A 15,610-nucleotide genomic window follows, 5' to 3' on the forward strand; every position below is an offset into this window, starting at 1 on the left:
GTCCTTTAACATCTGCCGGACGATGCTGAGGATGTTCTACGAATCTGTGGTGGCCAGTGCCATCATGTTTGCTGTTGTGTGCTGGGGCAGCAGGCTGAGGGTAGCAGACACCAACAGAATCAACAAACTCATTCATAAGGCCAGTGATGTTGTGGGGATGGAACTGGACTTTCTCACGGTGGTGTCTGAAAAGAGGATGCTGTCTAAGTTGCATACCATCTTGGTCAATGCCTCCCATCCACTACGTAATGTGGTTGGGCACAGGAGTACATTCAGCCAGAGACTCATTCCACCGAGATGCAACACTGAGCGTCATAGGAAGTCATTCCTGCCTGTGGCCATCAAACTTTACAACTCCTCCCTTGGAGGGTCAGACACCCTGAGCCAATAGGCTGGTCCTGGACTTATTTCATAATTTACTGGCATAATTTACATATTACTATTTAACTATTTATGGTTCTATTACTATTTATTATTTATGGAGCAACTGTAACGAAAACCAATTTCCCCCGGGATCAATAAAGTATGACTATGACTATGACTATGACTAACTCCCAAACCCCTGAGTCTGAGTTAAATTCCATCTGCCTTTCCTTGGCTCACTTTCCCAGATGGTCTAGATGCTGCTGTAACATTAGACAACCTTTGCCACTGCCAACCACACCACAGTGTCGTTTGTAAAGGGAGGAAGTGTAAGGGCATGTGTAGCACTTGTTCCGCTTACAAGGATAAGTTCCAGGAGGGAGATCAGTGGGGAGGGATGGGGGGGGACGAATGGACAAGGGAGTTGTGTAGGGAGCGATCCCTGCAGAAAGCAGAGAGGTGGGGGGGAGGGAAAGATGTGCTTAGTGGTGGGATCCCGCTGGAGGTGTTGGAAGTTACGAAGAATAATATGTTGGACCCAGAGACTGGTGGGGTGGTAGGTGAGGACCAGGGGAACCCTATTCCTAGTGGGGTGGCGGGAGGATGGAGTGAGAGCAGATGTGCGTGAAATGGGGGAGATGCATTTGAGAGCAGAGTTGATGGTGGAGGAAGGGAAGCCCCTTTCTTTAAAAAAGGAGGACATCTCCCTCGTCCTGGAATGAAAAGCCTCATCCTAAGAGCAGACGCGGCGGAGACGGAGGAATTGCAAGAAGGGGATGGCATTTTTGCAAGAGACAGGGTGAGAAGAGGAATAGTTCAGATAGTTGTGAGAGTCAGTAGGCTTATAGTAGACATCAGTGGATAAGCTGTCTCCAAAGACAGAGACAGAAAGATCTAGAAAGGGGAGGGAGGTGTCGGAAATGGACCAGGCAAACTTGAGGGCAGGGTGAAAGTTGGAGGCGAAGTTAATAAAGTCAACGAGCTCTGCATGCGTGCAGGAAGCAGCGCCAATGCAGTCGTCGATGTAGCGAAGGAAAAGTGGGGGACAGATACCAGAATAGGTTTGGAACATAGATTGTTCCATAAAGCCAACAAAAAGGCAGGCATAGCTAGGACCCATACGGGTGCCCATGGCTACACCTTTAGTTTGGAAGAAATGGGAGGAGCCAAAGGAGAAATTATTAAGAGTAGGGACTAATTCCGCTAGACGGAGCAGAGTGGTGGTAGAGGGGAACTGATTAGGTCTGGAATCCAAAAAGAAGCGGAGAGCTTTGAGACCTTCCTGATGGGGGATGGAAGTATATAGGGACTGGACATCCATGGTGAAAATAAAGCGGTGGGGGCCAGGAAACTTAAAATCATCGAAAAGTTTAAGAGCGTGAGAAGTGTCACGAACACTTGGCAGATGGAGTTTAATACAGACAAGTGTGAGGTATTGCACTTTGGAAGGACAAACCAAGGTAGAACATACAGGGTAAATGGTAAGGCACTGAGGAGTGCAGTAGAACAGAGGGATCTGGAAATACAGATACAAAATTCCCTAAAAGTGGCGTCACAGGTAGATAGGGTCATAAAGAGAGCTTTTGGTACATTGGCCTTTATTAATCAAGGTATTGAGTATAAGAGCTGGAATGTTATGATGAGGTTGTATAAGGCATTGGTGAGGCCGAATCTGGAGTAATGTGTTCAGTTTTGGTCACCAAATTACAGGAAGGATATTAATAAGGTTGAAAGAGTGCAGAGAAAGTTTACAAGGATGTTGCCGGGACTTGAGAAACTCAGTTACAGAGAAAGGTTGAATAGGTTAGAGCTTTATTCCCTGGAGGGTAGAAGAATGAGGGGAGATTTGATAGAGGTATATAAAATTATGATGGGTATAGATAGAGTGAATGCAAGCAGGCTTTTTCCACTGAGGCAAGGGAAGAAAAAAACCAGAGGACATGGGTTAAGGGTGAGGGGGGAAAAGTTTAAAAGGAACATTGGGGGGGCTTCTTCACACAGAGAGTGGTGTGAGTATGGAATGAGCTGCCAGACGAGGTGGTAAATGCGGGTTCTTTCTTAACATTTAAGAATAAATTGGACAGATACATGGATGGGAGGTGTATGGAGGGATATGGTTCGTGTGCAGGTCAGTGGGACTAGGCAGAAAATGGTTCGGCACAGCCAAGAAGGGCCAAAAGTCCTGTCTGTGCTGTAGTTTTTCTATGATTTCTATGGTTTCTTTGTTATGTTAACTGCTGAGAAAGTGCTTCTCTCTTGCAGCTTGTTTGGGTGATAATTACTGATAAGAGAATTGTATTCATTTGCTAACCAATTGGGATAGATGTTATTCTTTCTTGTGTGTCTGTAAGCTATTGTTTTCGCAAGCTATGGGACAGAGAGAGGAGATGCGATGCTGTAAGCTGGCCGACAGAACAGGCCCCGAGCGGGAGTCCGAGGCCCAGGGTCTTTGGCGAGGAGAGGAGACAAAGACAGACTTGTGTGGAGCATCTGGTCGACCACCGTGGTTGGTCCCAGGCGGTGGGTCAACGGGGTCGGAGGGGATCGACTGGTGGAAAGAAGACTCCGTTAATTGAGCTTCGACTGTTGTGCACGAAGTGGTTGAACTTTGACAAGTTTGGCGCCTTTTACTTCTCCTTTTATATTTTATCTCTATTAATTACATAGTTCCAGTAAGATCTATAAAGTGTAATCATTTAATCGCATATGGTGTATTGTCTGTTATTTGGTATGGTGGGGTACATCACACAGCATCCACACAAACTGATCACCCAGTTTGGCAGGGCCGAAGACTGCCCCCGTAGACGGAAGTGAGCTGAGCGAGCCTGAGGTTTACCAAGGGGCTACACACAGATAAGAACTTATTTACACAATTCACGATAAGTTTTGATGTACACTTGATAAATTAATCTGAATCTGAGTTATTAAATAGTTGAATTAAAATAGTGCAAAAACAGAAATAATATAAAAAGGTGAGGCATTGTTCACGGGTTCAATGTCCATTTAGGAATCGAACAGCGGAGGGGAAGAAGCTGTTGAGTGTGTGCCTTCAGGCTTCTGTACCTCCTTCCTGACGGTAGCAATGAGAAGAGGACATGTCCTGGGTGATGGTGGTCCATTCTGAGCCACTGCTCCTTGAAGATGTCTTGAATACTACAGACGCTAGTACCCAGGATGGAGCTGGCTAATTTAACAACTTTCTGTAGCTTCTTTTGATCCTGTGCGTTAGCCCCCCCCCATACCAAATGTAGCCTGTCAGAACGCTCTCCACAGTACATCTGTAGAAGTTTTTGAGTGTTTTAGGTGACAAACCAATCATTCTCAAACTCCTAGTGAAATATAGCCACATTCTTGCCTTCTTTATAGCTGGGACCAGGTTAGATCCTCCGAGATCTTGACACTCAGGAACCTGAAATTGCTCACACTTTCCACTTTTGATCCCCCTCTGAAGATTGGTTTGTGTTCAGCTCTTTGGTCTTACTGACGTTAAATGCACAGTTGTTGTTGCTGCAGCACCACTCAACTAGCTGGTATATCTCGCTCTGGTATATCCTCTCGTCTCTATCTGAGATTCTACCAACTATGGTTGTATTATCAGCAGATTTATCAAAGTTAAGAGGGTTGACCAAGCACATCTCACACAGAAAGTTAACTTGGTCTGAACCCCAAAGAGCTCATGCTGTTATGTAATTATACGATCGGAGCTAAAGCCTGCAGGGAATTCAGGAGGAATGCCCTCACTCAGCGTGTGGTGAGATTGTAGAACTTGCTACCACTGGGGAGAAATATCATGGTGTCCAAAGAGGAGGCTGAATTAACCCAAGAATTCACAATGAGAGGGATATGCAGACATGATAACAAATACAAGCACAAGAAATTCTGCAGACGTTGGAGGTCCAGAGTAATACACACAAAATGTTGGAGGAACTCAGTAGGTCAGGCAGCATCCATGGAAAGGAACACAGGGTTTATGTTTCGGGCCAAGACCCTTCTTTGGGACTGGAGAGGAACGGGGAAGAAGGTGGTGGGGGAGGGGAGGAGTACAAGCAAGAAGGTGAAGGGTGAAGCCAGGTGAGGGGGAAGGTAGGTGGGTGGGGGAGGGGGTGATGAAGTGATAAGCTGGGAGGTGATTGGTGGAAAATGTAGAGGGTTGAAGAAAGAGGAGTCTGAGAGGAGAGAGGAGTGGACCATGGGAGAAGGGGAAGGAAGAGGGGCACCAGAGGGAGGTGATGGAGAAGAGAAGGGGTAAGAGGGGAACCAAAATGGGGAACAGAAAAAGAGAGAAGGTGGAGGGGAGAGAAATTACCAGAGGTTAGAGAAATCAATGTTCATGCCGTCACTTTGGAGGCTACCCAGATGGAATATAAAGTGTTGCTCCTCCAACCTGAGAGTGACCTCATCATGGCAGTGGAGGAAGACAACTATGTGTACAAAACTCATGTGGATCATAACACAGGCACAGAGCTTTATTCTGTAAATTCAAGGAAGTGCTTTAAACAACAGCCCTCCCACAGGAAACAATGACCCAGTGCTCTTTCCTGTTTGTGGGACGATGCCATGGAGAAAAGTATTGATACAGTAACCTATGTACGGGTGAGGTGGAAGTTCTCTGTTCGATTACCCCCAGGCAAGTCCACCCTCTGATTCATTTCTATTTTACAATCTCTTCACTGGTGGAGGTGTTGATAAATCCTAAGGCAAACCCTAAGAACCCCAGTAAACATGTTCAAGTTTACTGCCATTCAGCTGTGTACACGTATATCACCAAACAAAATGGCATTCCTGCAGATGAAGGTGCACAACACAGTACATGTAGCTCACACATAACATAAAGAAATTAACAACTAATAGAATATACATAATACTGTTCAAATGTCTTAGGTGCATTTATATAGCTAAGGAGCACAAGACTTTTATGTGTTGCACTGTACCACTGCTGCAAAAAAAACACATTTCATGACAGAGGTGAGTGATGATAAACCTGATTCTGATATGGGTCTCTATAGTGGATTGAGAAGGGGAAGGGGCAGGGAGAGGGGGATCATGGCTGGGAAGAGGGGAAGGGAGAGTAGAGGGAGTGGGAAGCACCAGAGACACATTCTGCAATGATCAACAATCCGGTTGTTTGGAATCAAATGACGTTGCCTGATGTCTCAGAGCTGGGTGTGTCTTCACCCACGTCAACCCCCACCCCATCATTCCGTCTCTGACACCTGCTCTACACCCCTCCCGTGGCACTCCACCCTCACCATTCCCAACATCCTTACTCTTGTCAGATTTACAAACTCGCTCTCTGCTCCACAAATACAGCGCCGTGCAAAAATCTTATGCACCCTAGCTATATATATACCTAAGACTGTTACACAGTAATGTATATTGCAGAAGACTGACACTTAGCATAAGGTGCATTTATGACACAAATAACTTCCCGAAGAAGGCACATCTCAGCTTCAAACCTTAGTTTCTTTTGTCAATAGGCTACATGGCTCAGGATGATGCTGAGTCAAAGCTCAGTTCCCTTCTGTCATCTGCTGTCTGTCAAGCGATGAGGAGATGCTGGCAAATCCCAGGAGAAGCAGCCCGTTTATTGAGTGGCAGGAGAGAGCCCTCATTATGCCTGGGTGTTCATTTTGTTGATGGGTCGAGCTCAGTGACAGGAAGCCAGAGGGTGGTGGGTGCTTCCCTGACCAAGTCTGTCACCAGTGGTGTACCACTGCGATCGATGTTGACGCCTTCTGTTTTTGATGTATGTTAAAGACTTGGGTGGTGAGTGTAGGAGGTGTGATCAGCAAGTTTGCAGATACCATAACAGTTGGTGGTGCTGTGCACAGTGCGGCAGGCTGTCCAAGGCTACAGCAGGATGTGGATAAGATGTGGATGTGGATTGGATGGAGTCGGTGGAAAGTTGAAGAGAAAGTTCACTGAGTTGGAGGGCTGTCTGTGTGCGTGTGTGTGGGTGGGTGGGAAGAGGTCTTGTTTTGCTTCGTTGCCCTCTGCTGAACATTGTGGGAATGTTATGTTGGTGCTGGAATGTGTGGCAACACTTATGGGCTGCCCCCGGACACAGCCTCGGGTGTGTTGGCTGTTAATACAAATGTTGCATTTCACTGTTACCTTTCAATGTACACATGATGAATACTGTAACCAGATCTGAATCTGAATTGACAAAAGTTTCTATAGATGCTTTTATAGGGCCTCTGCCCCTTCTCTCTTCAGTCCTGACAAAGGGTTCCGGCCCGAAACGTTGACTGATCGTTTCCACGGGTGCTGCCCGACCTGCTGAGTTCCTCCAGCGTGTTGTGAGTGTTGCTTTGACCCCGGCATCTGGAAAGTATTTTGTGTTTTCTATAGATGCTACTTGGTCTGCTGAGTTCCTCCAGCAATTTTTGAGTGTTGCTTGGATTTCTAGCATCTGCAGATTTTCTTGTCTTTGGATCTGTATTCCTCTGCAAGCCGTGACTTAAGGCACCAACTCATTCTCCTCAGTGCTCTTTGTATGAGCTTTGGCAGCTCATCAACATTGAGCAAAATACTAACAGGGAAGTGACAAAATGCAAAAAGAGCTCGGGCAAAAAAGTGCATACACTCTTAGTAGCAGTTCACTGAACTCAGACCCATTTTCCATCAGACACAGAGCATGAACACCAGCCGCACCTGCCTGCCACTGCACTGGCCAGCTGACTCGAGGATTAAACCTTACACCTGGGGTTTCCCTGGTTTGAATGACATGTATCCTACTGGGAGAATCTGACTAAGGGGAGCTTCATTCTTTATTTGAGTGATGCAAGAAACCTTAAAAGTACTTCGTTCCCAAATTTTTAAAAAAGAACCCTCAGCAAATGGACGGTGGGGTGGAGCTACATCTCAACCAAAGGAGATGTAAGGCTCTCCTTCCCTCCACTAGCCTGCAGGTCACCCTTGGGCAAGGTGTAGCACCTGCTTAGCCCTCCCACCCCCGATCAGGGTCATGTGAAGCCATGGGAGCAGGTGGTGGGTGGTCGTACGAGCAGCCGGTGCAGATCACAAGTCTGGGTGATGCGACCACTGACACCTGGCGGACAATCTCTAAAGAGCATTGATAATGGCTGGGGTCACCCATCTTGTAAAGACACTGCCCAGAAGAAGGCAATGGCAAACCACTTCTGTAGAAAAATTTGCCAAGAACAATCATGGATGAGACATGATCACCCACAACATATGACACTGCACATAATGATGATGACGATCCTAGACAAATCAGATTCCGACAAACACCAGTCAGCAAAAACTAAGAGGACAAACAAGTCTAATTGACACTGAACAATAAACCTAACAAATAGATAAGTTATTTTGTACAGAAAATACAGGCCAGAAATTGAACGACTCAAAGAAAGCAACACACATCAAAGTTGCTGGTGAACGCAGCAGGCCAAGCAGCATCTATAGGAAGAGGTACAGTCGACGTTTCGGGCCGAGACCCTTCGTCAGGACTAACTGAAGGAAGAGTGAGTAAGGGATTTGAAAGCTGGAGGGGGAGGGGGAGATGCAAAATGATAGGAGAAGACAGGAGGGGGAGGGATAGAGCCGAGAGCTGGACAGGTGATAGGCAAAAGGGGATACGAGAGGATCATGGGACAGGAGGTCCGGGAAGAAAGACGGGGGGGGGGTGACCCAGAGGATGGGCAAGAGGTATATTCAGAGGGACAGAGGGAGAAAAAGGAGAGTGAGAGAAAGAATGTGTGCATAAAAATGAGTAACAGATGGGGTACGAGGGGGAGGTGGGGCCTAGCGGAAGTTAGAGAAGTCAATGTTCATGCCATCAGGTTGGAGGCTACCCAGACGGAATATAAGGTGTTGTTCCTCCAACCTGAGTGTGGCTTCATCTTTACAGTAGAGGAGGCCGTGGATAGACATGTCAGAATGGGAATGGGATGTGGAATTAAAATGTGTGGCCACTGGGAGATTCTGCTTTCTCTGGCGGACAGAGCGTAGATGTTCAGCAAAGCGGTCTCCCAGTCTGCGTCGGGTCTCACCAATATATAAAAGGCCACATCGGGAGCACCGGACGCAGTATATCACCCCAGTCGACTCACAGGTGAAGTGATGCCTCACCTGGAAGGACTGTTTGGGGCCCTGAATGGTGGTAAGGGAAGAAGTGTAAGGGCATGTGTAGCACTTGTTCCGCTTACACGGATAAGTGCCAGGAGGGAGATCAGTGGGGAGGGATGGGGGGGACGAATGGACAAGGGAGCTCCCTACACAACTCCCTTGTCCATTCGTCCCCCCCATCCCTCCCCACTGATCTCCCTCCTGGCACTTATCCATGTAAGCGGAACAAGTGCTACACATGCCCTTACACTTCCTCCCTTACCACCATTCAGGGCCCCAAACAGTCCTTCCAGGTGAGGCATCACTTCACCTGTGAGTCGACTGGGGTGATATACTGCGTCCGGTGCTCCCGATGTGGCCTTTTATATATTGGTGAGACCCGACGCAGACTGGGAGACCGCTTTGCTGAACATCTACGCTCTGTCCGCCAGAGAAAGCAGAATCTCCCAGTGGCCACACATTTTAATTCCACATCCCATTCCCATTCTGACATGTCTATCCACGGCCTCCTCTACTGTAAAGATGAAGCCACACTCAGGTTGGAGGAACAACACCTTATATTCCGTCTGGGTAGCCTCCAACCTGATGGCATGAACATTGACTTCTCTAACTTCCGCTAGGCCCCACCTCCCCCTCGTACCCCATCTGTTACTCATTTTTATGCACACATTCTTTCTCTCACTCTCCTTTTTCTCCCTCTGTCCCTCTGAATATACCTCTTGCCCATCCTCTGGGTCACCCCCCCCCGTCTTTCTTCCCGGACCTCCTGTCCCATGATCCTCTCGTATCCCCTTTTGCCTATCACCTGTCCAGCTCTCGGCTCTATCCCTCCCCCTCCTGTCTTCTCCTATCATTTTGCATCTCCCCCTCCCCCTCCAGCTTTCAAATCCCTTACTCACTCTTCCTTCAGTTAGTCCTGACGAAGGGTCTCGGCCTGAAACGTCGACTGCGCCTCTTCCTATAGATGCTGCTTGGCCTGCTGCGTTCACCAGCAACTTTGATGTGTGTTGCTTGAATTTCCAGCATCTGCAGAATTCCTGTTGTTTGCGTGAACTCAAAGAAAGTTGGTTTTGAATGCAGAGATTATCATAGTGACATTAGACATTACTGTGTCTGGTTAGATATAGCATCCTCTCACAAATACTACAGTAAACTATCAGGCCAACAGAAAAGGTCATTGACTGCAGTCTACCATCACTGGATGGCTTGTATGTGTCCAGGACAAAGAAGTGGACAGGAAAAAACATTGCAGACACTACCCACCCTGCAAACTTCCTTTTCCAAAAGATTTCTTCTGGAAAGCAATATAGGGCCATTAAAACAAAAACTTCACGCCATCTTAAAAGTTTCTTCCCCCTGAGAAGTTAATCTGATCAACCATTTTATTAGCCCCCTCAGCCCCCATTACCCCAGTCACTGCACTGTAAACACTTTAAAAACACTTTCTATAATGCTGTATACATTGTAAATATATGATGATATTTATGTATTTATACACATTTCATTCCAAATCAATACTTTAACCTCTAACTTTATATATAATTCTTTATTCCTTATAATTGTTGAATTTTGTGAATGTCGTTTTTGTGGCATGTCATACTAACACAGCAAATTCCTAATACATGTACAGGTGAATAAAGTTGATCCTTGATCCTTAATTATGGTAACACATATAAAAGTTGCTGGCGAACGCAGCAGGCCAGGCAGCATCTCTAGGAAGAGGTACCGTCTAGAGATGCTGCCTGGCCTGCTGCGTTCACCAGCTCCTTAATTATGGTGGTGAGCTGGGAATACTCAAATTTGCAAATGCAAATCTTTTCTTCACAAGTTGGCAAATTTAATTCACGGAATAAATTGTGGGAAGAACCAAAGACTAATTCAGTTCTGTTCATAGAAGAGAAATTAAAGCATCAAGCAAAAAAGATTCTGCAGATGCTGGAATTCTTGAGCAATACACACAACATACTGGAGGAACTCAGCAGATCAGGCAGCATTACAATCGGGCAGAAGGTGCAGGAGCCTTAGGTCCCACACCCACCAGGTTCAGAAACAGTTATTACCCTACAACCATCAAGGTTCCTGAACCAGCGTGGATAACTTCACTCAGCTCAACACAGAACTGACTCCACAACCTACAGACTCACTATCAAGGGCTCTACAACTCGTGTTCTCAGTATTATTTATTTGCACAATTCTGCACATTGGTTGTTTGTCCTTGTTTATGTATAGCTTTTCAAAAATTCTACTGTGTTTCTTTATTTTCCTGCAAATGCCTGTCAGAAAATGAATCTCAAGCCAGTATACAGTGAGCTATAGGTACCTTGACTTTGATCTATGGAGGGAGATGTACAGCTGACATTTCAGTTTGTCCAGCATTTTGTGTGTTGTTTTAAACATCAAACAAATTAATCAGTCTGATTGGCACAGCGGATAACTGAGCCAAGCTCCAGCCTTGTGGGGTTTAAGGTGGCTGAGTTCAGCTGAGAGTGCAGGATCCATTGGTGAGAGGGGTGGGTGGCTGGGTTGTTAGGGAACGTACATGCCTTCTGTCATTTGTAATTGACCTCCACATGCTCCCATTAAGGAGACTGGAGGCACACCTTCACTATTTGGCCAAGGCATCCCATGAGTCAGCCAAGACATTACATGTCCCACCTCCAAGGCAAATTCTCCCTGCTCTTTTATGTCTCTGACTGTGAAAGAGGTTAATGCAAAGCTTTTGTTTCAGGAGTCTGGTGTTAGGAAGTGAGCTGCTGCCCTTTCTCTGGAGTTGATTGAGGATGATCAAAGCCTTAGCATTGTTTAGGTTGGTTTGCCTATCTTGCCAACTGATTTGGAGAACTGCAGAGCTGAACTTTTCCAGTGGATTGAGGTTTGACTGTCGTTGCCTGGAGCATACAGCAGGGCAGGGAACACTGTTGTCCAGTAGACAAGAAGCTTGGTGTCAGATTTGAGGTCTCTGTCTTCGAATTCTCTTTGGTAGCAAAAGCAATGCTTTACAGGGCTGAACCCCATTTGGGTTCAATTCCCGCTGCTGTCTGAAGAGAGGTTGTATATTTTCTCCTTTCCTCCCATTAAATTAATTAAAGGCATCCATTAGTCTTGCGGGACCATGGATCTGTGCCTGGAAAGTCTTCACTCTCCAGGGCGCAGGCCTGGGCAAGGTTGTATGGAAGACCAGCAGTTGCCCATACTGCAAGTCTCCCCTCTCCACGACACCAATGTTGTCCAAGGGAAGGGCATTAGGACCCATACAGCTTGGCACCAGTGTCGTCGCAGAGCAATGTGTGATTAAGTGCCTTGCTCAAAGACACAACACGTTGCCTCAGCTGGGGCTCGAACTCACGACCTTCAGGTCGCTAGTCCAATGCCTTAACCACTTGGCCATGTGCCCACACATTTCCTCCCATATTTCAAAGATTTATGTGTTAAGAAGTTGTGGGCATACTATGTCAGCACCGGAATATTGGTGGCACTTGTGGACTGTTCCCAGCACATCCTCAGATTGTGTTGGTTGTTGACACAAATGACATTTACTGTATGCTTCGATGTACATGTGACAAATTACATTAATCTATAATCTCAATCAGCCATAAGTATATGCTGCTGAATTTGAGAGTGGTAGATGCACCACTTATGTCCAGGCTCACTGAGGAGACTTCTGAGATATGGAAGGCACTTGTATTGTGACCAGTTTTGGGTCTCTTATCTAAGAAAAGGTATACTGGCATTGAAGAGGGTCCAGAGGGGGTTCATGAGAATGATTCCAGGAATGAAAGGGTTAATGTATGAGGACCTTTTCATTGCCGTTGGCCAGTATTCCTGGAGTTTAGAGGAATCTGGGCAGAGGAAAGATCTCATTAAAACCAATCAAATATTGAAAGGATTAGGTAGAATGGACATAGAGAGAATGTTTCCATGAGTGGGGGAGACTAGGACCAGAGGGCACAGCCTCTGAATAGAAGGATGTGCCTTTAGAACAAAAATAAGGATGAATTTCTCAGCCAGAAGGTGGCGAATCTGTGGAATTCATTGCAGATGGCTGTGGAAGACAAGTCATTAGGTATTTTTAAGCAGAGGTTGATAGGTTCTTTATTACCAAGGACATCGAAGGTTGTGGGGAGAAGGCAGGTGAATGGGGTTGAGAGACATAGTAAATCAGCCATGATGAAGTGGTGGAGCAGACCTGATGGGTCAAACGGCCTATTTCTGCTCCTATGTTTTATGGCCATATAGAAAGTGTTTCACCTTTTTGAGGATCTCGCGAAGAGTCCTAATGGTCTGTGGGCAGTGCTGCCTGGCAGGGACAGGTCGGCAGGGAATCTTTGATTTTTCAGATATCTGGTCAAGAGTCGTCATTTTGTGATGGTTCACTGAAATAACCAATAATGGCTTGAAATAAAATCAGGAAAAAATGCTGGAAACACTCAGCAGGTTATGCATCTCTAGCGAGAAGGTGCAACCATAACCTGAGTCCTACTTTTCCAGTTCTGATGAAGGGTTTAAGACCAGGAACATGGAGTGCTTCTCATTCCATGGATGCTGTCTGGACTGTGGAGTATTCCCAGCACTTCTTGTTTTTATTTCTGATTTCCACTAATGATTTGTAACTTGGCCTCACACATTACTTGTGTATTGTAATTCTAACTGCAGTGGGAAAGGTTAATGACTGTGCAAGAAAAGGCTTTCAGGCGTGTTTGTCTGTATTGTCTTCCACTGAAAACCTAATGTATTCCTTTATTCAAAAAACTTCGGTTCCTCCCTCCAATGGGGGAAAAAGAAGTTGCACAAGATTAATCCATCCATCAATTAGCATTTGTTAAACTTTCTCCAAATTTCTCCAACCCCCTGCTTGAAACTGAGTGTCACAGCCATGGTGGAACAGCCTGGCTCTGTCAAACTTTTCCTCTAAACCCTGATTGTCAGTGCTTAGTGATGGCCAAGTGGTTAAGGCATTGGACTACTGACCTGAAGGTCGTGAGTTTGAGCCCCAGCCAAGGCAACATGTTGTGTCCTTGAGCAAGGCACTTAATCACACATTGCTCTGCGACGACACTGGTGCCAAGCTGTATGGGTCCTAATGCCCTTCCCTTGGGCAACATTGGTGTTGTGGAGAGGGAGACTTGCAGCATGGGCAACTGCTGGTCTTCCATACAACCTTGAAGTGAAGACTTTCCAGGCGCAGATCCATGGTCTCACAAGACTAACGGATGCCTTTTATTTATTTTATTTAGAGATGACATTTACATTTATTGGTGACATTTACAGGGATTATTGAATATAAAGAATATAAAGGGCACAAAGCATCTTTGAGGATCCCACAATCTCCTTGACCCGCAACCATCAAGGAAGGAGGTTCAGGAGCATCAAGACCAGGACTGCCAGACAACATTACAGCTTCTTCCCCCAGGCTGTGGAACTAATGCCAGACAATGGTTTCATCACGAAAACAGAGATCACGTAAATTTTGAATTATATTTAATTAACTTAATTGTGGTAATATTTTATGTGCTGTGTGTGATATATGTATTGTGAGTGCACCGTAGACTGGAGGAACATTGTTTTGTTTAGTTGTATATGTACAGTCAGATGACAATAAACTTGAACTTCATTGTAACTTAAATAATGGAGGTGGTTGAAGGTACCTCCACTCCCTTACCAGATAAAACAAACTTAATCAAACCATAGAACATAGGAAGTTAAGAGGCTCAATCTTCAAAAGATTTGAGTCTCTGAACTGGTGCTTTCTTTGTTTTGTTCAGTTTAACTGATGTAGAACACCATTTAACCATCAAGGTGTGGGTGGCAGGCTGTCATTTTGTACGGGAAAAAAAAGGTGGCTTAAGAACTTGATGTTAATCCAGTTTAGTTTAACATCAGAATGGTGGAAGAACAGAGAGGTCTTGGAGTCCAAGGCCATCGATCCTTCAAAGCTGCTACACAACTTGCTAGAGTGGTTAAGTAGGCGTTTGTGTTGGATTAATCAGGGGATTGAGTTCAAGAGCTGTGAGGTAACGCTGCAGCTCTACAAAATGCTGGTGAGAGCACATTGGAGTATTCAATTCTGGCCACTTCATTATGTAGCATATTTATTTACTTATGTAGAGACACCCACAGCTCCAATCTGCTAATTAAATTTGCCGACGACACCACATTGATTGGCTTTATCTCAAACAATAACAAGTGGCCTACAGGGAAGAAGTCACCACTCTGACACAGTGGTGTCAAGAAAACAACCTCTCACTCAACGTCGCAAAAACAAGGGAGCTGGTTGTGGATTACAGGAGGAATGGAGATGGGCTAACCCCTATTGACATCAATGGATCTGGGGTTGAGAGGGTAAACAGCTTCAAGTTCCTCGGCATCCACATCACTGAGGACCTCACATGGTCTGTACACACCAGTTGTGTGGTGAAAAAGGCACAACAGCACCTCTTTCATCTCAGACGGTTGAGGAAGTTTGGTATGGGCCCCCAAATCCTAAGAACTTTCTACAAGGACACAATTGAGAGCATCCTGACTGGCTGCATCACTGTCTGGTATGGGAACTGTACCTCCCTTAGTCTCAGGATTCTGCAGAGAGTGGTGTGGACAGCTCAGCGCATCTGCAGTTGTGAACTTCCCATGATTCAGGACATGTACAAGGACAGGTGTGTAAAAAGGGCCCATAGGATTATTGGAGACCTAGGTCACCCAAACCACAATCTATTCCAGCTGCCACTATCCGGGAAGTGGCACTGCATCATAAAAGCCAGGACCAACAGGCTCCGGGACAGCTTCTTCCACCAGGCCATCCGACTGATGAACTCATGCTGATTTGAGTGTACTCTATATTACATTGACTGTTCTATTTATTATGAATTACTATAATTGCACATAGCACATTTAGATGGAGATGTAACATAAAGATTTTCACTCCTCATGTATGTGAAGGATGTAAGAAATAAAGTCAATTCAATTCAGTTCACTGAGGAATAGGCCCTTCCAGACCAATGGGCCGCACTATCCAGCAGCAAACCTAGCCTAATCTCAGGATAATTTACAATGACCAATTAACCTTCCAACTGATAAATCTTTGGATGGTGGGAGGAAACTCACACTGTTCACGGTGAGAATGTAGACTCCTTACAGAGGATGCTGGAATTAAACACTGAGCTCC

Source organism: Mobula hypostoma, chromosome 13 (assembly GCF_963921235.1).
Source record: "Mobula hypostoma chromosome 13, sMobHyp1.1, whole genome shotgun sequence".
In the NCBI taxonomy this organism is placed as follows: Eukaryota; Metazoa; Chordata; class Chondrichthyes; order Myliobatiformes; family Myliobatidae; genus Mobula; species Mobula hypostoma.